This window comes from Strix aluco, chromosome 4 (assembly GCF_031877795.1).
Source record: "Strix aluco isolate bStrAlu1 chromosome 4, bStrAlu1.hap1, whole genome shotgun sequence".
Taxonomy (NCBI): domain Eukaryota; kingdom Metazoa; phylum Chordata; class Aves; order Strigiformes; family Strigidae; genus Strix; species Strix aluco.
Genome location: NC_133934.1, coordinates 40,500,356 through 40,522,968, shown reverse-complemented (window position 1 = coordinate 40,522,968; position 22,613 = coordinate 40,500,356).

Genomic DNA, 22,613 nt, shown 5'->3' with positions numbered 1-22,613 from the left:
CCCTTATAATATTTTAGAAAACATCTTTATAACAGTACCATTTTGTATGTGACTGTGCATTTCCACACACATACAAGCACAATTTAATACATGACATTAATCACTGAAAATTATATGCACCCTATAAATTATCTGTCAGTGTCAGAGTAAACAGGAATTTAGAGTCAGTTCAGAGATTTCAAACAGTATTTGCATCAATTCTTTTTCTGATTGCTAATATCCAAAATTAGGTGTACACTTTAAATCCCTACTAAAAAAAACAGACCTTCTTAAAATGGTGAAGATCACATGTGGGTATGTATGTGAGGAAACACGTACAAACACTCATACTGTTATGAATTTTCTCAGGAAAAGCATAGGTTAAATACACTGTGAGGACATCTACTCATTTGGGAAGCTCTGCAGTCTGATTTGGAATGCAAATTGGAAGCTGCAGTCTAGCAATAAATTAGCATTTTTGTACCTTAGTCTACAGAGTAATGTAGCATCATTTTAAGACTTTCATTATTTCACCAGAAGTGCAATTAGAACATAAGTCCAATTTTTCTTTACAGTTTTCACTTCTCATCCTTCTGGGAAAAAAATGACTCAAACTTACCCAAAAATAAAAACTACTATGGCTGAAAATTCATATTTACATATAAATGATAAATAGTTCATCCATTTACTTTATGCTGTCTAAATAGAGTGACCTAGTGCCGTCTTCTAAGTCACAAAAAAAAAAAAAAAGTTGTGGTTTTTGGTTATTTTTTTGTTTGTTTGGGTTTTTTTGGTTTGTTGATTTGGGTTTTTTTCACACTGTTTGTATATAAATCTGTTCAAAACTGGTTCATACCAGAATAATTTTTAGATGTGAAGTTAAATTTATATATATAATTAAGTAAACGAATGTGTATTTGTTTAGTTACCCAATGCATTTCTTACCCCTTTTTCCTTTTTAATTCACCTTTCTAGGGCTCTGTTTTCTGGAGCAATTCAAGAACAATGATCAGTTTTAGTTCTCAGATCTAACTGATCATTTCAAAATCAGCACACTAAGACTGCCTATACTCATGCAAGTGCTGTGACATCATAGCATCTAAGTGTCTTCCATCTTTCTAGGAATTATTCCTTCAGTCAGATTTTTTTTTTTATAAAAGATCATATTTCCTTTAAAACAGAAGATCTCCTGTGTAAGTCTCCCCTATACAGCTATACTTTCTTTTCAAAGTATTTTCTTACATAAGCATTAATAAATCTTGATATTTAAAAAAGTGTCTGGTGAATATTTTACTTAGGGTGCAACTGCTTCTAAGCTTTGTTTCTTGATAGCACCAAATATTTAAGATAAGCAATCTCTTTAACAGTGATGCTTGCAACAAAGGAATCTATAGGTTGCTTATGAAACCGAATGACCTTGTTCCTTGAAACAATCCTACAAACTTTGTTTCAAATATAAAAAGCATCCACAAAAAAAAAAAAAAGCTGAAAGAGATAACTGGGAGACGATAAAGATTGTACTGTCATGAGTGACACAGAAAAGGTGAATAAGAAACAACGTGTTCCATAAAGGGAGAGGGCTGCAAGGAAATTAGGCTCCAAAGAAAAGGCATAATACACAACGTGTACTTAAGCTGTGTAACTTGTTGCAGCAGGGTCTTGTGGAGGGGAAAAAAACCCAAAAGAACAAGGAGAATCTGAATCACAAAGATTCCTGGACATGAAGATGCACGTCTGGATCAGGGGATCCCTGAGCTGCAATATTGGAGAGTAGAGGAATATTTTGTGGGAAAGTTGGTTTTTTTTTACTTATGCTACTTCCAAGACAGTCTGCTTTTGGACACAAACACATGAGATGCTGGGCGGAGTGAATACTTGATCTAGTCCCCACTATGGTCATTTTCACATCAGGTTCACACACACCTTAATTTTAATGAGGATTTTTAACTTCCTAAAAAGCCTACACTCATACGTCAAAGGTTAAGATGAAATCACAGTAACTGGTGAATCAAAGTATAGCATTGCCAAACAACAGCTCTGAGCTCTCCCCTCATCCCTTCCAATAATCTATTTCTCTGTGTAGATATTTCTCATGTTAAACATCAACTCCTCCAAACTACACAAGTGTTGAAGCTCCTTCTCAAGAGCACTGTGATTAGTTTCAGGTGCTATTAACTGGCCATCCATTCACAGCTTGTGTGTGAGTATGTGTAAGAGAGAGACTGTGAAAGAGATTTTGTCAGTTTCCTTCATTTTTGGTTGTATTTTATTACCATATTCATGTTGAAGCACAAATCTGCCTCCTAGATGTTTCTTTAAAAACTGTTCCAAGGACCTTCAAGGTGAAGTTATCAATAGGTGTTAATCCCAAAATCAAACAGAAAAAACTCTGCAAGCATTAAGAAGAGTAACAAACTAAACCAGAAAATGCCAACTTTATGTGATTTTCTAAGCAGCAACGGTTGGGACTTACTTTCTTCAGCATACTGTGAAACATGTTTACCACTGGTGATATAGAAGCTACTTTAAAGCCACACCCAAAAACCACCCAAGCTGCTAACTTTCTCTTTCTGGGCACACTTGTGGCACCCAAGGAAACTGTTTTAGTAGGAACTACATATTACTGTCTAAAATTCCCTCTTAATGTGAAATGAGATTATTGGTGCAAGTGATCATTGGACAACCATGCCAATTGTAAATGGCAAGGCAAGACAGAACATCCAACTGTATAATGAGACTAAATAAACAGTTAATCAAGAGAATAATTGGAAGCTGATGACATTAACAGATCCCCTGGTATCCATTATGATATTATGAAATGTAGTTGAGCACTTACAGCTTTAAACAGCATGACAAGACACCTGACTTTTACTCCCAGTTTTGTATGGCCTTCAAATCAGTTTACCACTCCATCCTTCAATCCTATTGATTTTCAGCTACATAATAATGATAATGTTGTGGTGCAATGATGTCCTGATCAACACACAAAAACATAATTTGAAAGCACAATGTTATTTATGTTGATAATACTACCTCAATATCTGAGCAAGAAAAATCAAAAGCCAGCTCGAATTACCTCAGCTATGTTGCAACACTTTGCCTATGACTGCATGAACAAGTTGTGATGCATCTGGGGTGTGAAGCAATACCCATTCTTTGTGTTTCAGGGGAATTCACTTTGGACTAATGCCAGTCAGGCCCCACAGATTGACTGCCCTTTAGGGTTTGGTGTGGCATAAGGTGCACTCCTGGAAAGCATGTTTTGGTTTCATTATATGAAAAACAATTTGTGTTCTTAGAGAATATTCTGTGATGCAAGCCAAACTACAGCAGGTGGGGAAAACTAGGACATTGACTTTAAAAGCTTAGTCCTGAACTCATCAAAACACTAATGCAGTAAATATTTTATGAAAATTAGGCAGCATATTATGGAAATCTGTAAAAGGCTCACAGGAAAATTAAAATTGGATGATCAAATTTGATATTTAGAGTGCGCCACAATTAACATTTATAGTTTATATTCAAAATAGAAACATAACCATAAAATGATGGCAAAAGGTATTTCATCTTTGAAATATCCCAGAGTAAGGTTAGAATAACCATTAAGAAGCTTTAGGACTTCCAAAATGTGTCTAATTGCCTGTTCTGGGATGTGCATATCTTATTTACAGCTTCACAAGATACTTACCAAAATAAACAAACAGCACAGCACATCACAGAGTTTAACTCATGCCAGATATTCACACAAGTGTCCAGAGAAAGGAGAAATGCTTAATGACATGAAAAATTAGCAGAATTAGTGGGGAAATGGAATGTTAAGAGAGGAAGGAAGTGGAAGGTAAAATGTAACAGTGGTACAATATTGTTGCATATCCCAATGATGGGATTATGTATAGTTCTACTAATTCCCCATAATTATTACATTCTTCTAGAGGAACAAAGTACCAGTGTAAAACAGGCAGTTATCCAAGAAATAGCAAGATGGTCATATAACCTAAAGACATTTCAAAACAGGCCTTCACCCGATACAAGTAAGTCTATTACTACATAAATTTTTGCATTCTCACTAATAATATCAGTCATTGTTTGCTAAACAGAGAAAAAAATAAAAAAGAAGTGATATACAAACACAGAATACCAAAAAAGAGGTTTGAGAGGTTATTACAATCCTATTAGTGCTCAAGTCTGGATGTTACACTGGACAGAAGTATAATGGACATCCTTTCTTTAATGACCTTAATTTATTCTCATTTCTTTCTACATCCTTCTATAATCTAACACTTCTAGCAACAGGGATTTTATTGAAGAGGAGAGGGTGAAGGGGACCTCCTTGCATATAGCCTCATTATGTTCTATATTAATAACCACTAACGACATTATGTTCTGAAAATTAACCCCTTCGTGAAATTCTCATCTGTTTAAAAAAATTTCTTCACTGAGAAAATCTTTCACCACTGCATATGATATCCAGCCTTACAACACAACAGATAAGAATTATTTTCTCTCAGTACTCAAATATGTATTTCATATATGCTGTATCAATCAAGAGGAGAAAGATAATAAAAAACTGATTAATAGGACCACTGATTCAGAATACCAATCTTAATATACTTCCAGACTATTATCTGTAGCTATTGTAAGTGTTATCTATAATTTAAAACCTTCAGTCTGACTGGTTATGTTTCATGATTATTATCAGTAAAGTTTTACTTTTGAAAATAAGTAAAATTTTCAAGATTAAAAGGAGTTAACACTGCCAGTACTATCCCCCTAAAATTCTGAAGAACTTGAATCATTATGATATTTAAAAATAAAAAAAAAATATGTCTTTTTTTAACAGGCCAAGTATGAATTAATACCTTTGGGGACAAAAGAAGTTGGCCACATTCCCATAGGATACTGTTACTCATCCAGTAAGCTTTAACTCTGAAAAGATGCTGACAGTGGAGGGAATAATGCAGGACAGTCAGCTGAACATGAATGCCAGACAGTAAAATTCAGGGACATTCCCAATACCACATTTATACATAAGGGATTCTAAATTTTATGGCTAGATTCTCCACATGGACACTCTAAGTCTCAACTCTAAGCCTATGAGCATATTTAAAGCCCAGTGGCAGCTGGCTGTTCATGTCACCTTTCAAAATTGGAGGCCATTCTATAAGCACAGCATTGTGAACATCCGACAGAGCTCTCTTCCCCCTAGCGTTGTGGATAGTGGATGTACTGGTAAATACCCATACTGATGTGTATTGGACGTACTGCTAAAAAAAGAACATTTCACGGGGTAGCATATTCACACACACAGTTCTATATGAACCTGCTTTTATCAGAGGACTTGGACTACACTGTCTCCGGGGGACTTCTCCAACCCCAACCATGCTGTGATTGTAGTCTAAGATTTCCTACCGGTATAACTATTATTGAAATACGCCATATAGTTTTTGGTGCCATCAATGCAAAGATGCACCTGAAAACTGGAGGTACTTCAAAAAATGGCTACAGACATGGTTAAGGAAAATATCCTTTCAATTTAAAAACTCAAAGTGATTAGTCTGGTAAATTTAACAAAAAAAGTTAAGGAGCATCTACATTACATCAAAGTATCTACAAGAAAACAGATCTCAAATTTGTTCAAGTTCAGTCAATATTGCTGGAATTTAAAACTAGACAAATTCAGAACAGAAATTATATTCAAATTTTTCTTCAAAACACTAGAGAAATTTGTCAAGATTGGATTCTTGAATACACAAAAAAATTAAATCAAGATCCGATATTTTCCTAGTCATACTTTAGTTTTATTAGGTCACAGGAATTCTCTGATTAATTCCTGCATTATGCAGGAGTTTGGACTAGGTGACCACATTAGTCCCTTATGGCTTTTTAATCACTTAATTAAAGCTGTAATTATGTTTGCTGAGAGATTTCATATCTTAATGTGCTCTGAGATTCCCTTGACTTCTGTGGCCTTTGTACACCGAAGTGTTCATTCAAGTAGCTTCAAAATTTAGAGGTCTGATATATGTAAGATTACAGCCAACACCTTTGCTTTTTCTTCCCTTCCCACCAGTCTTTTGGAGGAAGTTGCTGACACTCTGTTAAAGATGTTATTTGCCCCACATGCAACAAAAGTATGTGTATCTCCCTGTGTATCTCTTCCACTAGGGCTATCAGTCTATTAAAGCATTCAAGCTTCTCTTTGGCTATGTAAAGTCTCTCTTATGTTCAAAGTTTAAGAAATTTCTGAAAGCACTTTTTGATGATTTCAAAAGGTTGTACTTGGTCTAACCCTTTATATCTTGAGGAGGGTCTGGAGCACATGTCATGCGAGGAGCAGCTGAGGGAACTGGGATTGTTTAGTCTGGAGAAGAGGGGGCTGAGGGGAGACCTCGTTGCCCTCTACAACTGCCTGAAAGGAGGTTGCAGAAAGCTGGGGATGAGTCTCTTTAACCAAGTAATAAGCCATAGGACAAGAGCAAATGGCCTCAAGTTGCACCAGGGAAGGTTTAGACTGGATATTAGGAAGCATTTCTTTACAGAACAGGTTGTTAGGCGTTGGAATGGGCTACCCAGGGAGGTGGTGGAGTCCCCATCCCTGGAGGTGTTCAAGAGGCAGGTTGACATAGCACTTAGGGATATGGTGTAGTTGGGAACGGTCAGTGTTAGGTTAATGGTAGGACTAGGTGATCTTCAAGGTCCCTTCCAACCTAGATGATTCTGTGAGAAGGCAGCTGGGCACAAAAGAATATGCAACACACACACACACACAACATACTATTAAAGTAACAAGAAAAAATAAACATAACAGTATGGAAGGGGGGGGGGAGAGGATAAAACTGCACAGACAAGAATGCACCTTTTTTCACAATGGTTCTCACCATCAGTCATATCTTGCTTCTACTTATCAGAGAGAAAGAAGTGTGACCATTCCCACTGGGAAAGAGCAGCTTCCTGAGGAGATGCTGCTTCACAGGGAAAGAAAGCATCACATTTTTACAACCAAACTTATGCTCCCTCACTTCCATGACAGTTCAGTGTGTGCAGATGTAAGTGACAAAATTCAAGGTGACATTAAAACACAATTATCCTTTAAATCTTACCTCAAGATGTTACCCACACCCTGCTTACAAGGTTCAGATGGAGGAGTTGATTTACACTTACTGATGGGGCATCTCTATAAACTCGTATTTTCTTCTGCTTTCCACTTCAGGTTTTACAGTTTCTCCACATGAATCACAACACAGAAGAAATAGCCAAGTTACTGCACATATACAGCACATAAACCACAAAAGAGTAAGCTACACAGTAAACTACCTGCAATACCCAAGTCAGGTAATTTAAAGTTCTCCTTCCATTATTCTGCAAGTTGTAGTTTACATTGTCTTTGTTCGCACATTTGACACAGAATAGTCTTTGCAGTTAAGACTTTTGGACATCAAAAGACATAAGAATAATAATCAGGAATTACTAATGCTTGGCTTTCCACACTACGAAGTGTCATGTGAAATAAAATGAATGCAACATATAACTGCATGAAAGATACATGCCATATTTTAAAACAAAAGTCCATGGGAAAAATTCTAATCATCTTATATAGAGCTGAAGGTGTTATTTACTCTCAATAGAAACTCAGAAAACACAGACATGAAAAGTGTTCTGACTTTTTAAACTGTTGCTTTTTAGAACTGCAAAATTAATATATTACTATATACATTTCAAAAAAAAAGGAATACAATCAATTTTGAGACAGTCTATAGTAATGATTTTTTCATGAGAAGAGGCTTCTCATTAACCACATGGAAACATGAATGAAAATGATGCATCTAAGATCATCCACACATCATAAAGTGCATGGGAGACCCAGGCAGGGTGCTGAGGTCATTTTGTTTCAGAGAATTTTCATGTCAGACAAGGTAGAATATTATGGAAGATTCAGCTGAGCTTTATGGAATATAAGAAGTTAGAGAAAGAAAAGGAATAGAACAAACAAGATGTCCTTGAAATGGCAGTATATATTTGGTTGCTAACGAGTTCAGATGTCCCACTGTGGACTCTTTTCTTCAAGGTCTGGTTAGGGAGCAGCTACAGTAGATTCTTTGTGTAGATGCCAGTTACATTTTTGCTACCACTGGCCTTTTCTCCAACTGCATCCATTTCATTCAAGTTCTGAAGGGAATGAAGAAGGGAAAACAAGCCAAAAAAGGGAGATTAGCAGTAAAGTAAAGAAGAGAAATAAACAAAAGACTGCTGGGTGAGTCCTCTCACTGCCACTGAAAGCTCAAGGCTTATGGAGAACTGTGAAGCTGACAAAATCATAGATGTTTAACACTTATTTTAAGGTCAAGTTTAGTTGCCTGTGTTTATTTGTTAAAACTGGAGAGATCACAAATATTCAATTTGTAAAATAATGAAAGTTTAATTGTGCTTATAACAATTTATAAAAAGCAAGCTTGTTACTCCTTAGTATATCCCCTAATGAGCAATGCATCACTGTCTCTGATGGCCTACATGTGACAAATGTAAGGAATCTAAAACAGGCATCATTGTCATTCTCTTAGAATAACTGTGATGACAAAAACAAAACTTAACTTTTTTGACAAAAATAAGAATAGATTGCATACCTCTAACTCTGTTAGGAGAGAAAGATTCTATAGATAAAGTGCACCTATATATATGTGCATATGTGCTTCATGTAAGTATATACGTGTGTGTATGTATATACATACGTAGATGCATACATATAAAACACACACATACACATATATACTCCTATGCAGTTCTATTCAGTTGCAAAATATTCAGCAAATGAGAGCTTTCTGCAATATGCATGCCCAGTAACAAAAGGCATGTAAATCATGTCCTAAGAGAACATACACTAAGTGCTGCACGGCATCCGTCAACCCATCCCCTTATCATGCCTAGAAAATCAGAGAATAAGATTTAAAAACCATAACTGAAATTGACTGTTCAATTACAGGCTACAAAAGAACAGTTTATAAATATCTTCCATAAGCACTGGTTTAATGATGCTGGTTCAGCAAACTCCCTGGACCCTGTAATCCTTTTTTTAATGTCTGTTATACATTTAGTGCCTTTGAAAGGATCCAAAGGATCCAAGTAGCATACAATATCCTTATACACAGCAACGTTATAACAGGACAGGTTGGGGGAAAACAAAGATTAACAAAACTTTTTTTTTTTTTTTAAGTGGCACATTTTGGGTGATATTCAAGGTAAGATTCCTTTACAAACTCTAATTGCAATCTCTTATTAGAATGTGATTAGAGGATCTTCCTAATCTGGAAAACTAAATTACATAAATGGATTGCAGATCAGCTTTCAGATGACCAAAAAAAAAAGGTTCCCACAAAGAGAGTAAAAGCTGTTGATTAAAACACAGCAAGCCAAACCACATTTCTTGAATTACCACCTTTACTCTAGCATAGCTAAACTGATTTGTGTTTTAGGTATCAGACACCTTTAAACCATCTATGCACCTATTAAAATCTAGTGTTTTAACAAGGGAGGAATTACACTCTACACTGTAAAAATGCCACCAAATAAAAGTATCACAAAATATTTTTTCCACTAATCCTTGGATAAATATAATAATTTTAAAGCCAACACTTAATGTGATGAGAGATTCTAAAGTAGTTTACTGGTCTGTCTCTCAAACTATGGTCTAAAGCATTTTCATAACAGAAAATTCTGGCTGAACAAAGTCAGGATTTTTTTCATGTTATTATGCTCATGACACATATCCTACTAGCATAAAAAAAAACCCTGGATTTTTTGCTTTACCATTAAGAATTCAGGTGTGGGTTACACTAACTTGAATACTCTTTCCTTGTGTAATGCATGATAAACATGAAGATTCTTTATGTCATTCTGAATCTATCTGCTAATATTGTAGATCAGGAGTATCTACAATATCAAAAACTGTTTTCTAACCATTTCAAGAGTACTTTGTATAAAAAAAGTAATCTGAGATGTTCAGGTGTGAAATAATTACTTGCATAAATTTTTTAAAGGACAAGTTTAATACTAACTTACTAGTGTGCTGCTTTTAATTACCCAGCACTAACAAGGTATTTTATTCATTTCTTAAACAATTATTAATGATACCTGTAATAATAATAGGAATCGAAATACCATACCTTTGAGTGTCTTGTTTATTTTTAAAGAGAAAGAGCAATTTACACCTATCCAAATGTAAATACAGTTTTGCCCTAAGTGAAGGCATTAATAAACTAAGCACATCAGTATGGAAGGAAAACAACCAGTGAACACTGTAGTGCTAGATTTCAAAATATACAGCAACACACAGAAAAAGCTATGATGAGACCAAGAAAAAGATCAGAAAATATCAACCATTGTTATACTAAAGTTCACATGGGGAACTGTGTAAAAATAAGGAAACTTGGTAAAAAGAAATGAACAGGACAATTAAAAAATTAAATCCTCATAAAGACTCCCGAAATTCACTACACTGGAAACACGGCATGCACCTAATATAAAGATTTGGGAAAAGGTGAAAGTTGGTATGGATAAACATGGGATTTGCTATGACTAGCTGATTTTTGCTCCATGTTTTTCATCCTCTAATCAGGCTGTAGTAACTTATGATTTCAAGTTTACAAGATCCTCCTCTTAGGAACTCCACTGCAGTTGTCATTCACTACATACATGTTTCATTATAATATGAACTTTTGAAGGAAGGGTGAAATATCATATCAGAGCAAAAACAATGGCAGATGCAATAGCAGAGTCTCCCGTGAAAGAAGAGACATTCTCAGTTTGCTTCTGAATTATGATCTTTTAACCTTTCCCTCTTTTTCTCAGAAGTACCACATACTTTCAGAGCAGAGGCTCAAATGATACAGTCTGAATCATGCTTTCTCTCTCTGAATCAGCACAAAAGTGTTTATTTGCTTATTTTTTACAAATATCACATGCTTACGATGCTTCAGCTCATTTTAACATACACATACAGAAAAACTGTTACAGTAGGAACCATGTCTGAAGACATAATGAGGAACTAGTGATCCTGAGGTATATGCTGACCCAACTAAACCTCCCTAGCTGGTACCCATATGTTAGCCTAAGTGGCCACTGAATGACTCCCTGCTAAGTCCTGTCATGATAGCTTGCAGGTGTTACAGAAAGATGTACAGATGTTACAGGAGGACGTACAGATGGTCCTGTCTGATGTTCTAACATGTATGACTTGTCCTTCACTGACATTTCACACTCTTTAGATGACAAATTAATGGTTTTATTGTGAGGAGAAAGACCATCTTTAACTGATAAATGTAACGGTGAGGAAGAAGACTATAAAAGTGTGGCAGGTGGTGAGGTATGTTGAACATCACCATGGATGGGAATTCTGTGCAGTGTGTCATGGACACCTTGAAGAGGTCTGTCTGACACTGACACACCTCAGGGTTCCTAGCATCAGAAGTGACATAGGATTAACTCATTACTCTCACTTTCTAATTATTCAGTAAATTGCATTTAACCACATACGTTTCAGTCATTTTTCTTACCAAGATCCAGAATAAACAAGTATGAAAGAACTGTAAATGACTTGAAACTGTCTTTAAGCACAAAACCTTTTTTAACAGCAAATCTCCTGTTCAGGCAATGACAGAGAACAGACACAGTAAGAATTGGATTGTTTTCATGGCATTCATCTGCAATTTAACTCTGCAGTTTACATGTGTATGAAAAGGTAAGTGCTAACAATAGCTATTATTTGCTCCAATGCAGTTTTTAACTTTTTTAATGCATGTTTCATTACAACAGTGCCTTCTTTTTCCTGACAGACTGAGGCTATTTCTGTATAGTGGGGTACATCCCTGGTATCTTCATATCTGCCAATATTTGCTTCTTCCTCAGTCTTTTAGCCATCAAATTCTAATGGACATAAAAGTGAAGTAAAAGGATGATAAAGGATGTATGGCTGTTCTTTCATGAAGCACAACACTGCCAGTACAAAACTAAACTTATGAAGGGAGGACTATAAAAAGCAGAAGTAGAACAAATAATCCTACTTGAAAAAAAAAAATCCCCATTTCCATGACAACAGAAACACATCATTAAGGGCCAGTATACTTCAGAAGAACTTGTTTTCTCTAACAGACAGTACACTGACTGCATTTTTATTACATTGGGTTTTTTAAAACAGAAAAAGCCCTTCCTCTGGAGTCTTCCCATAAACAAACTGATAAGAGAACACAAGACAAATGGTTTCTTTTGATATGTAAGCAAGAAAACCTCACTACACAGTACTTAAAGGAAAGAAATGCAGTTATTGTGAGCAATGCTGAACACTTATCTCTCAGAAATAAGCCCATAGATTAGTTATAAAACTATAGAAATGCTACAAAATTCTCACACGCCCATTCTAGGTGGTTTTAAAAAGTTCATTCAAAAACAATTCCATAGAGTTTTGCTATTAAGACACTGTTCTACATTGTTATTTATAGATATATGTTTCCTTCCTCTTTGTTCATTATATGTAATCAGGCACCATCTTTTCACAGCAGCCCCAATGTTTTACACATTTAAGTTGTTAAGACTGAGAAACAGAATCAGTCTTTCTTAACAAGGGAAGTATACCAGCCTTCTTATATCACTATAACTGTATCTATACAATTCCTTCATGGACATCCCTGTTCTGAACAAAAATTATCATTTTAGCTTTAGCTATTGAAACACTTAATGCCTCTCCTTACACTGTGCAAATAAAAATTAAAAAAAAAAAAAAAAAAAACAACACCTTCTTCCTAACATTATTCCCATTTTGTTATTCTCCCCAGTTTCTTCCAGCCCAATAAAATTCCAGAATTTCAGCTATATATGAGGTTCATTAGCTGGACAACGTCATTTACTGGATCTAAGCTTTCTGCTGTATCTTGCTAGTAACACAATTTCAGGACTCAATCTAACTTCGCCATTGCCAGTACCTCTTTTCATCTTATCAATGTCATCCATGAAAAAAAACCTCATCTCACTTCATAGTTTTTTCATTTCTTGATCTTTCACTTTCTAGTATATCAACTAGTATTTCTGGAATTCATTTCTACCTCTGCTGCATGAGGTGACCACTTTAAATCTTTTCCTCCTTCTTTGATTTTGACCTATTTTTAAAAATAAAATGTAATACTTCAGCTACTCTAAAATATTGATAGGTGATCATAAAATGCAAGTGTTTTAAAAAATGCTGGGAAAGTGCACTGCTAAACTTGAAAAATGATGTACTCTAGGTCAAGAGTTGTAATCATGTTCCACTTGAATAGATGATCAACAACTGCTTGGTACATGACAACTTTCAGAAACAAATAATCTTATTGCTACATTCTTATAATATACTGTTATGTTATTATATTAAAAATGCTGCATTCTGAGATATCTGTGACCATCAGTAGCTAGATTGCCTAACACCACCATTTGTCGCTACTTACTCTATAAACTTTGTGAAGTAGTAATAGTGCCTCTGCTATGTTTAGTGCAAGGGCAAATGTCAGCCGTTAAACAAATAAAGATAAACTGACCAACACACGTACATGCAACTTAAAAAGAAACTATCCACTGTAAAACAGCAGAAGTTTCTAAATCTTGAATAGTATCCTTGCAATATAGGATGATACATATATTTCATTGTGTTAACTATAATGATGGAAAACAATTACCATTTACTAAGAAGTCTATTTAAGCTTTTTTGGGATATGGGAAGGGCATGAAATACATCTCTAGACCACAGAAACTGCTTCAGCAATAAGAATGCTGAGGTCAGACATAGCTGGAAAAACACCAGGACTGAAGAGTTATTCAAACCTTATTTAAAAGAAATAATTAGAGGTGTGCAACTTTGGATGACTAGCAGTTGGTACATTCTGTCCATTCAGTGGTGGGATTTTCACCCTTTTGAGGGTGTAGACATCCTCCCGAGACTGCAAAGTAGATTATATGAACTTGTTTAAAAAGTGTGCTAGTTTTAACAATTCCATATAGAAAATTGGTCACTTAAATTCACCTAAGTTCAGCCTGACATGGATAGACGTCCTTCAAAATTGCTTGCCAGACTACAAAATATCACACCCTTGACTGGAATCTAATGAGCTACCTGGTATTAAGTCAAAGAGAACTTCTGATACGTTTTGACTATAGTCTCCATGGGAATGTTATGAATATTTAGGATTAGTACATTTATTAAAATAATAATTTCATGAAATCTGATTTTCAATAAGCTACCAACCTACTAGCTTAAATGTTAAAGATGGAATTGAAACTCACTGTACTACCACTCACTTTACAGTCCTATAGTATACAGAATAATGTCTACTTCAGAGTTCAGAGTGAGAACATGTGAGTGAAGCACTTGGCAAATGTAGTCAAAGTCCAAGGTACTTCTTTCTGTCATTTTGTATTATATCATGTATACTAGTAGCACAAAAATACTTGTTGCACAGAAAGAATAACATTTTTCTTCAGATTGGAAAAGGAGAATGAAACACGAACAGGACCAGCAGTGACAGCAACCTAACGTGCAATAGAATAGGATCCAAGCTTTCTTTGTCTAATAGAGTTAAGCATAAAAATAATGTACTGCATTGTATTAACAAACACTTAAGTGTGACATTCAAGGTTTTACCTCTTCTTCTTCTCTCACTTAAAGCTTCACTTTGATATTCGTACGCAAATAATACTTTTTTTTTTTGCAATGAATGGATGCACTTGAACAGTAAATTGAGGGACCCTTCTCACAGGGCAATAACCTCAGCAAAATACCTCCTTAAACATTCTTTGTTCTCATGGAACAGCTTGTACGTGTCTTGAATTTTGTCATACATCCTTAGAATGTGTAACAAACATAGGAAAGGCAAGACAGTAAATATAAAATCCACTTCTATATTTTCTATTATGTTATTAAGTCTACTCAATAGCACGGATACAGACAGGCCAGTAACAACAGACAAGAGTTCTGGAGTACAAACCATGTCTTGAGTGACCTGTAATTCTGACCTCTGCTACACGACTTCAGAACACTCTTCCTTTTGAAAGAGTAAACATATTAAACTTTACATCAAAGACATACATGAAATCATCTTAGAATCTGAAGTCACAAGAAAGCAACTTTACACAGAGACCTGAAAGAACTGCACACTCATATTCCAGTATAAATTTATTGAGGAAATAAATTTTTGACACGCAAAGTACTGGGAGCCTTCCACTGCTGAGTTTCTTCTGTAATATCCTTGTTTACATGTTAATCAGTTTAAATCTTTTCTCTGAGTACCATAGAAAACTATTATTCTTATACATAGATAATTAAGAACCAAAAAGACTATCCAACATTTAAAAACAGAAGTAACATACTAAGCTACCCATTGTAGAGTGTTAAATTTGCATATCATGTTATTTATCATTAACAAGTTATAGGTCTGCATTAAAAATTCAATAGATCATGTAGAAAATTTCATTCAGAGATATAAACACTGTGTTGGGTGGGGAGAAGGTCATTTTTCTCTGCAAAAGGACAAACTCTGCTCAGGCCCTATCAAAGCATCAGAAACATTAGCTGAATACTTTTTAGCTGTCTACATTTTCTATCTAATTAGACAAAAATCATACCTCATCTTTCCAAATGGACTAAGCAGGGGAGTATAAGCAATGCTACAGTAAAAGAAAGACTGAAATAGCTTCCTAACTAAATTATAACCTAAGAGCTTCAGACAGAGAGAGTTGAAGAAAAGGGAGGGGAATGGAAAAAAGAGAATGTTTGAAACTGATTATTAAGCTAAAATGGTTTGGGGACATAATAAAAGGATGACATGTTCAAATCCACATACCGTTCCATTAAAGACAACCTGAAGATATAGGGTTGCTGAGGAACTGGATCCTCAACCATAAAAACTGAGCATCTCATAACACATCAGCTAGAATTTACTGTACAAAAAATACTTCTGGAGCTAATCCAACATACAAATATATGCAAGGCTTTTATAACTGTTTAAATGTTTTGATAAACCTTGCAAAGCTCTATTTAGATTTTTTTTAATTAGTTATTTTACTTATTCTACTTTTTACCATGGTCTTTTACACTTACGTGTTTATTTTTTACACATATGCAAACAGACTAGTTATAAAACAAGCCTAAAGGAACTACAAACCTCCTTCTTTATTCTCCCTTATTTCAAGTGTTTGTGTGAGTTACGAGAATATCTTCAGGGTATTTTTTCTGCTTCACATTTCTATGGACAGTCTAATATCTTCCCTCCCTCCACCCCCAAACAGAGTCTCAATTTCCTTGACTGACTAGCACAGTACCTGCCACTATCTTTACTGAGGAATTGTCAAAACAAGCTATGATCTGGTGACTCTGAAAAGCCTCTTTCTAATCCAGTATTTAGTGAAATGTTCATAGCAGTACAATATTAGCGGCAAACTTCTTGGCTAGCTGTCAAGCCTGGCTTGGTTCTTGAGCATTGCTATCCAGCAAAGCAGGCCTGTCACTACATGCTCAACATCCAGAGTTCTGTTGTTTCTAAGCACCTGTTCATTCCCAACAATTTCCTGCTGGGCCAAATGACATCCTCTGTCCTGTTTAAGACATTATCATGAACTGTGATGGAAAGCATCTACTTCATTTATTTGTTCACCACTTCCTATCTGTAAGCTGTATTTTGCAAGTATGGCTGAGCTGCAGAGGAAGGGCTATTTGCCTTGAGTTTGTTGCTGCTAATGGGGACAAATGCAGACTTCTGGAGAGCAGTAAGATTGTTTTGAAAAGCAACTCCTCACCTTCATTTGTCAAAAGCTTACAGAAAGCAGGTAGGCAACCTGCAGGGGTGTACAATGGGAGACCCTGAAAAGGAGAAGAGAGCATACTCCCAGACAGACCTTAGAGGTGACTAGGGAGAAAAGAAAAAAAAAAAAGAGAAAAAAATGGAACACACCACACACCAAAACCACACAAACTTTGCCCAGGGAACCCAGCAAGGACTACATTGCTTACTGCAACCAAGAATGCCAGTGAAAGATGTTGGACTAGAAAGTGAAGAAGAGAAAAGGATCCATCACTTTAACCTTTAACACCCAAGACATCTCAATTTCTATTTCAAAAGCAACCAGATTTTAGCTTTTGTCCCAATAAATTATATCTTTAAATTTATAAAGCTGTTTGGGAGATCTTTGGATTGCTTGCTCCAGTTTTGTTTGTTTGACAGGACTCTGTCAGAACATCACTTCCTTAAAGTGAATACTCCAATCTCCTACATTTAAGTAATGCCTGAATTCACACACGTGTCCACCCACAAGTGGGGAAAGAAATGAGGCAGTTGGCGAAAAAACAAATCACACACAACTGTAGAAGAAATATTTTTAAGATATATATTTCTGCTTGGTTTTCTTACAAAGTATCAAACAAAAAAATAAACATTTCAAATATGTTGTATAAGAATTATTTCAATTCTTAAATTATAATGATTTATCATATTTATGAGCAATTCTACTACTAATAGCTTAATACTACATCTTTTTTTCACCTGTTACAGAGAAAAGCAACAGCAGATCCAGCAGTTCTATGAACTGCAACAGGGTCAAAACCAAGACATTTGACTAAGACAGGATGGAAACTTGATGTTCTCCCACTATTGTTTTTCTTAAAGGGAATAGCAGATCATACACGAAAACCCACAGGCTTAACTTGTGACCAACAAAAATTGCAAATGAAGTTTTGGTTCCATCAACACTTCTTCCCCTATTTGGACATCTGCTGAAAGGTGTATGACCATCTCCCACAATCCTGTCATTGCCCTGATAATTATTTCCTTTCAGTAATATCTTACAGTACGATAGTCACATTTTCTGTTAGACTTCCACCATGAAGGGAAAAATGTCACTAAATGCAATGTAACAGCTTGAAAATACACTAAGAGGTAACTGTTGAAGCTTTGTCAATTGTTACTTTAAAAAGAAATGCGACCCTGAAGACCTGTGTTTGGGAGCATTGCTGTGAGAAATGAATAAACATCCTTTCACTCCTTCCCACTGACATCAAGCAGAAATGAGAAAGGGAAGTCGACAGGGGTCACACACTAACGTGAAGAGCTCTGTTGAAACATCTCTGGATTCTAATCCGGACTGACAGCTATCCTATTCTTCACCAGTGTTACGTATAATGGACACATAACTCTTGCTTCAAAGTCAGAATAACCCTCTGTCTAACTCTTAAAAGACATAATTACTAGGCCTCATTCCAGCCTCCTAAACCAAACTACACGACTCAACTATTTACTTAGGCACGTAGCAGTCTAAGACAATATGCTAAAAAGAAACATTGCAAAAAGTCCCCAAAGCACATTGCATTATTTATGCAGTTCTAAGAGAATTAGCACATCTATTATCTGTATGACCTTTAGAAAATTTTTAATATAAACTTTAGTGTATAAATTGAGGTTGTTGAGACATTGTAATATGTGGATAATGAAGAAAAGGAAGGCAACCTTCCACCAAGAGGAAAAATTGCCTTCTATAGATATTTCATTACTGTAGTTGATATAATCACCAATTTACTTCCACAGTATCAATTAGATGCCTGTTTATCTGTTTCTAAATCTGATTTTTTCACTGCCTTTTCAGTTGTAAAATTGCACAGATATTAATTCTATTCATCTATACCATTCCCCAGTTTAGCATACATGTCAGATCTCAAGGTTAATTCCTCCAACAGAAACTTACACCTCATTTTTTATCTAGTATAATTTTTTTTTAGCTCTTGAAGAGAACATTGCCACCAGTCCAGACAGTAAGATGTAAGGTTTTTAAAACACCATCTAGGTAACTCTCACACAATGCTGCAGAGCCCTTATGTTGAATATAATAGCATTTTGTCCTCTTGGGTCTCAGAACAAGATAGGTCTCAAGAATCTTCCTCACTACAGCTGGGGAAACTGGTGACAAAATTGGTCCTTCAGGAGGCACAAGAAAGGCATCATTACAAGAGCAATATTTCTAAGGACCTTCAAACTTTCTTGTGCAGTGGGGAGAGAGATAACAGATAATAGATGAAACAAGGGACAATTCACATTGGAGGAATAACTTCGAAAGGTTTTCAATTCCCATGGAGTCTCTTTCAATGGCTACTGAACATTGCAGAACAATGCATCCAAAGACAGTACTGTTCTTGCTAACACTATACACTATGTTATTGCAAACAAAGCTATTAAAAGACAAAACACAGATGGCTGGAATTGTCCAGACAAGGGTGCTGCAGAAGCTTGCATACTGGAAACCTTATGCCTTAAAGCCCCACAGGTTTTACCTCTTGAGTTTTCAGATTTTCAGCCACATATGCAGAACTCATGTTACATGCAACTCACCTATGTAACTTATATAGGTTGCATTCATATTCTAGATATCTAGATATCTTCCTAGCCATGGTAACACCCCCAAAATTCTCAGAGAAGATCAGATCTCAGATTCAAGTTTTCTCAAAATAAGCTGCTTAATGCCCAACACAACACATATTCTTTAAGAGTATCTCACTCAATGCTTGCTTTCCAGGTACCTAATATCAGGCAAACTGTATAACAACCAACAACAACCACCTTGAATAGCTTGGGCTAAAGACATCCCATTTATTCTCTACAGTTTGTGTTATACATTCTTCTCAGCTGCAGGTTTATCTGCCATATGACATTTTCTGTCAACTTTTCTCCTACTAATTCCTAGTCTCTCTAGTGGAGACTGAAACAGATTTAAAGCAAGTATAGAGAAGAGATTGTTCCTACCCAAAGACTTGAAAGAATAAAAATCACTTCCTTGAGTAGCAGGACTCCCAACACCCTTGCTATCACTAATTAAATGCTGATAGCTGCTTCTACAGTGATATAACGATAATGACAGAGTAATAACCCCATCTTGCAGGATTTTGATTTTCCCAAGTCTGAGTTCCATCAAGCATGGATAATCTGGCTAACTACATGATATAGCTGTAACCTAACAGCATTTTACAGAATGAAAACGTAGCTTTTTCATTACGTGGTGCTCAAAAAGACAAACTATTTAGTTAAGTGCATTCATGCACCTATTGGAAATGTGGCTAGAGAAGTAGAAGATAGTCTCTCTCTTCCCCACTTCTATCCATTTATAAATCAGAAATAACGTAGAATTTAATGAAGTGAATTGTTGCGAACAGTTAGGGGTCCAGACTCAAAAATGCTGCTGCAAATTAGCCTTAAGTGAAGACAAGGAGATTGTCTCGGAGCAAGATTAGTGTCTTAAATCAGAACTAATCCGCACACTGTAAAGTGAGTCTAAAACACCCTTGTTCACCTCACTCTTATAACCCATCTGAGGAATTCTTTTCATAAGCCAAAAATCTCAAACAAAACACTGGAACAATACCTGTAAAGGCATTTCTAGAAACATGGATTTTTCCCTCAGCAGTTACAATAAACTCCGGAATTCCTCAATGAAGTACAGAAGGAAAAAAAAAAAAAGAGGACTAACCAAACTTATCAAACATAAATTGTGCAGTAACTTAACCTAGATAGCCTATAAAATAGATTAGGTTAACGACATGATTCTTGGCATATCAAAGTCGTTAAACTATTTGGGCACAATGTGGTCAGAATTCATCAAGCATTGTAACTGCTGCTACAAGTTACTTGAAAATTTACATTCATAGGTACTTTAATTCTTTGGTCTTAGAAAGTTATTAGCTGCAATGAATAGCTTGAAAAGTGAATAAAATGTGAATAATATTCCAAATGCCAAAGACTCCTACAAGTTTCCTTTTCATTCCTCAGAGTTTGCAGTTTTAGAATACAGGTGTAAGAGAGTGTTACATTTAAAAAATAAAAGAGCCTTAAAAGGGGGGAGGGGAGAAGAGGGAGTAAGAAAAGTAGTTCTTTTCTTTGCAAGTATTTTATGCCAGAATAGACATGGTAACAGAAAGTCAAGTCATAGCTCTGACAAAAACCTGAAAGATAGGATTCAAACATACTAGTCATGACAACTAGATTTTCAACTCATACCAGCTCTACAGAATATATCACAGAATGGTTTGCATTGGAAGGGACCTTAAAGATCATCTAGTTCCAAGCCCCTGCCATGGGCAGGGACACCTTCCACTAGACCAGGTTGCTCAAAGCCCCGTCCAACCTGGCCTTGAACACTTCCAGGGAGGGGCAGCCACAGCTTCTCTGGGCAACCTGTTCCAGTGCCTCACAGTAAAAGATTTCTTCCTTATATCTAATCTGAATCTACCCTCTTTCATTTTAAAACCATTACCCCTTGTCCTAACACTACACTTCCTGATAAAGAGTCCTTCCCCATCTTTCCTGTAGGCCCCCTTTAAGTACTGGAAGGTCGCTATAGGGTCTCCCCAGAGCCTTCTCGTCTCCAGGCTGAACAACCCCAACTCCCTCAGCCTGTCCTCATATGGGAGGTGCTCCAGCCCCTGGGTCATCTTTGTGGCCCTCCTCTGGACTCGCTCCAATGTGTCCATGTCCTTTATATGTTGGGGGCCCCAGAGCTGGACATAGTACTGCAGGTGGGGTTTCAGGACACTGGAGTAGAGGGGGGAGAATTGCCTCCCTTGACCGGCTGGTCACAATTCTCTTGATGCAGCCCAGGATACAGTTGGCCCATCGCCGGGTCATGTTGAGCTTCTCGTCAACCAACACCCCCAAGTCCTTCTCTGCAGGGCTGCTCTCAATTCACTCATCACTCAGCCTGTATTCATGCTTGGAATTGCCCTGGCCCATGTGCAGGACCTTGCACTTGGCCTTGTGGAACTTCATGAGGTTTGCACGGTCCCACCTCTCAAGCCTGTCCAGGTCCCTCTGGATGACATCCCTTCCCTCCAGCATGTCAACTGCACCACACAGCTTGGAGTCATCAGGAAACTTGCTGAGGGTGCACTCAATCCCACTGTTCATGTCACCAACAAAGATGTTAAACAGCACCAGTCCCAATACTGAACCCTGAGGAGTGCCACTCATAACCCCCCTCCACTTGAACATTGAGCCATTGACCACAACTTTTTAAGTGCAATTATCCAGCCAATTCCTTATCCACTGAGTGGTCCATCCATCAAATCCACATCTCCAATTTAGAGACAAGATGTCATGCAGGATAGCGTCAGATGCTTTGCACAAGTCCAGGTAGATGACGTCAGTTGCTCTTCCCTTATCCACAACACTGTAACCCCATCACAGTAGGCCACCAGATTCATCAGGCATGATTTTCTGTTAGTGAAGTCATGTTGGCTGTCACCAGTCACCTCTTATTTTCCATGTGCCCTAGCATAGTTTCCAGGAGGATCTGCTCCGTGGTCTTGCCAGGCACAGAGGTGAGACTGACTGGCCTGTAGCTCCCCAAGTCTTCCATTTTTCCCTTTTTAAAAATGGGTGTCATGTTTCCCCTTTTCCAGTCAGTGAGAACTTCACCGGACTGCCATGACTTCTCAAATAGGATTGATAGTGATTCAGCCACTTCATCTGCCAGTTTCCTCAGGACCCTTGAATACACTTCATCAGGTCCCATGGACTCCCATGCATCCTCAGGTACCTTACATGGCCTCAAACCTGATCCTCTCTTACAGCAGGAGGATCATTCTCCCA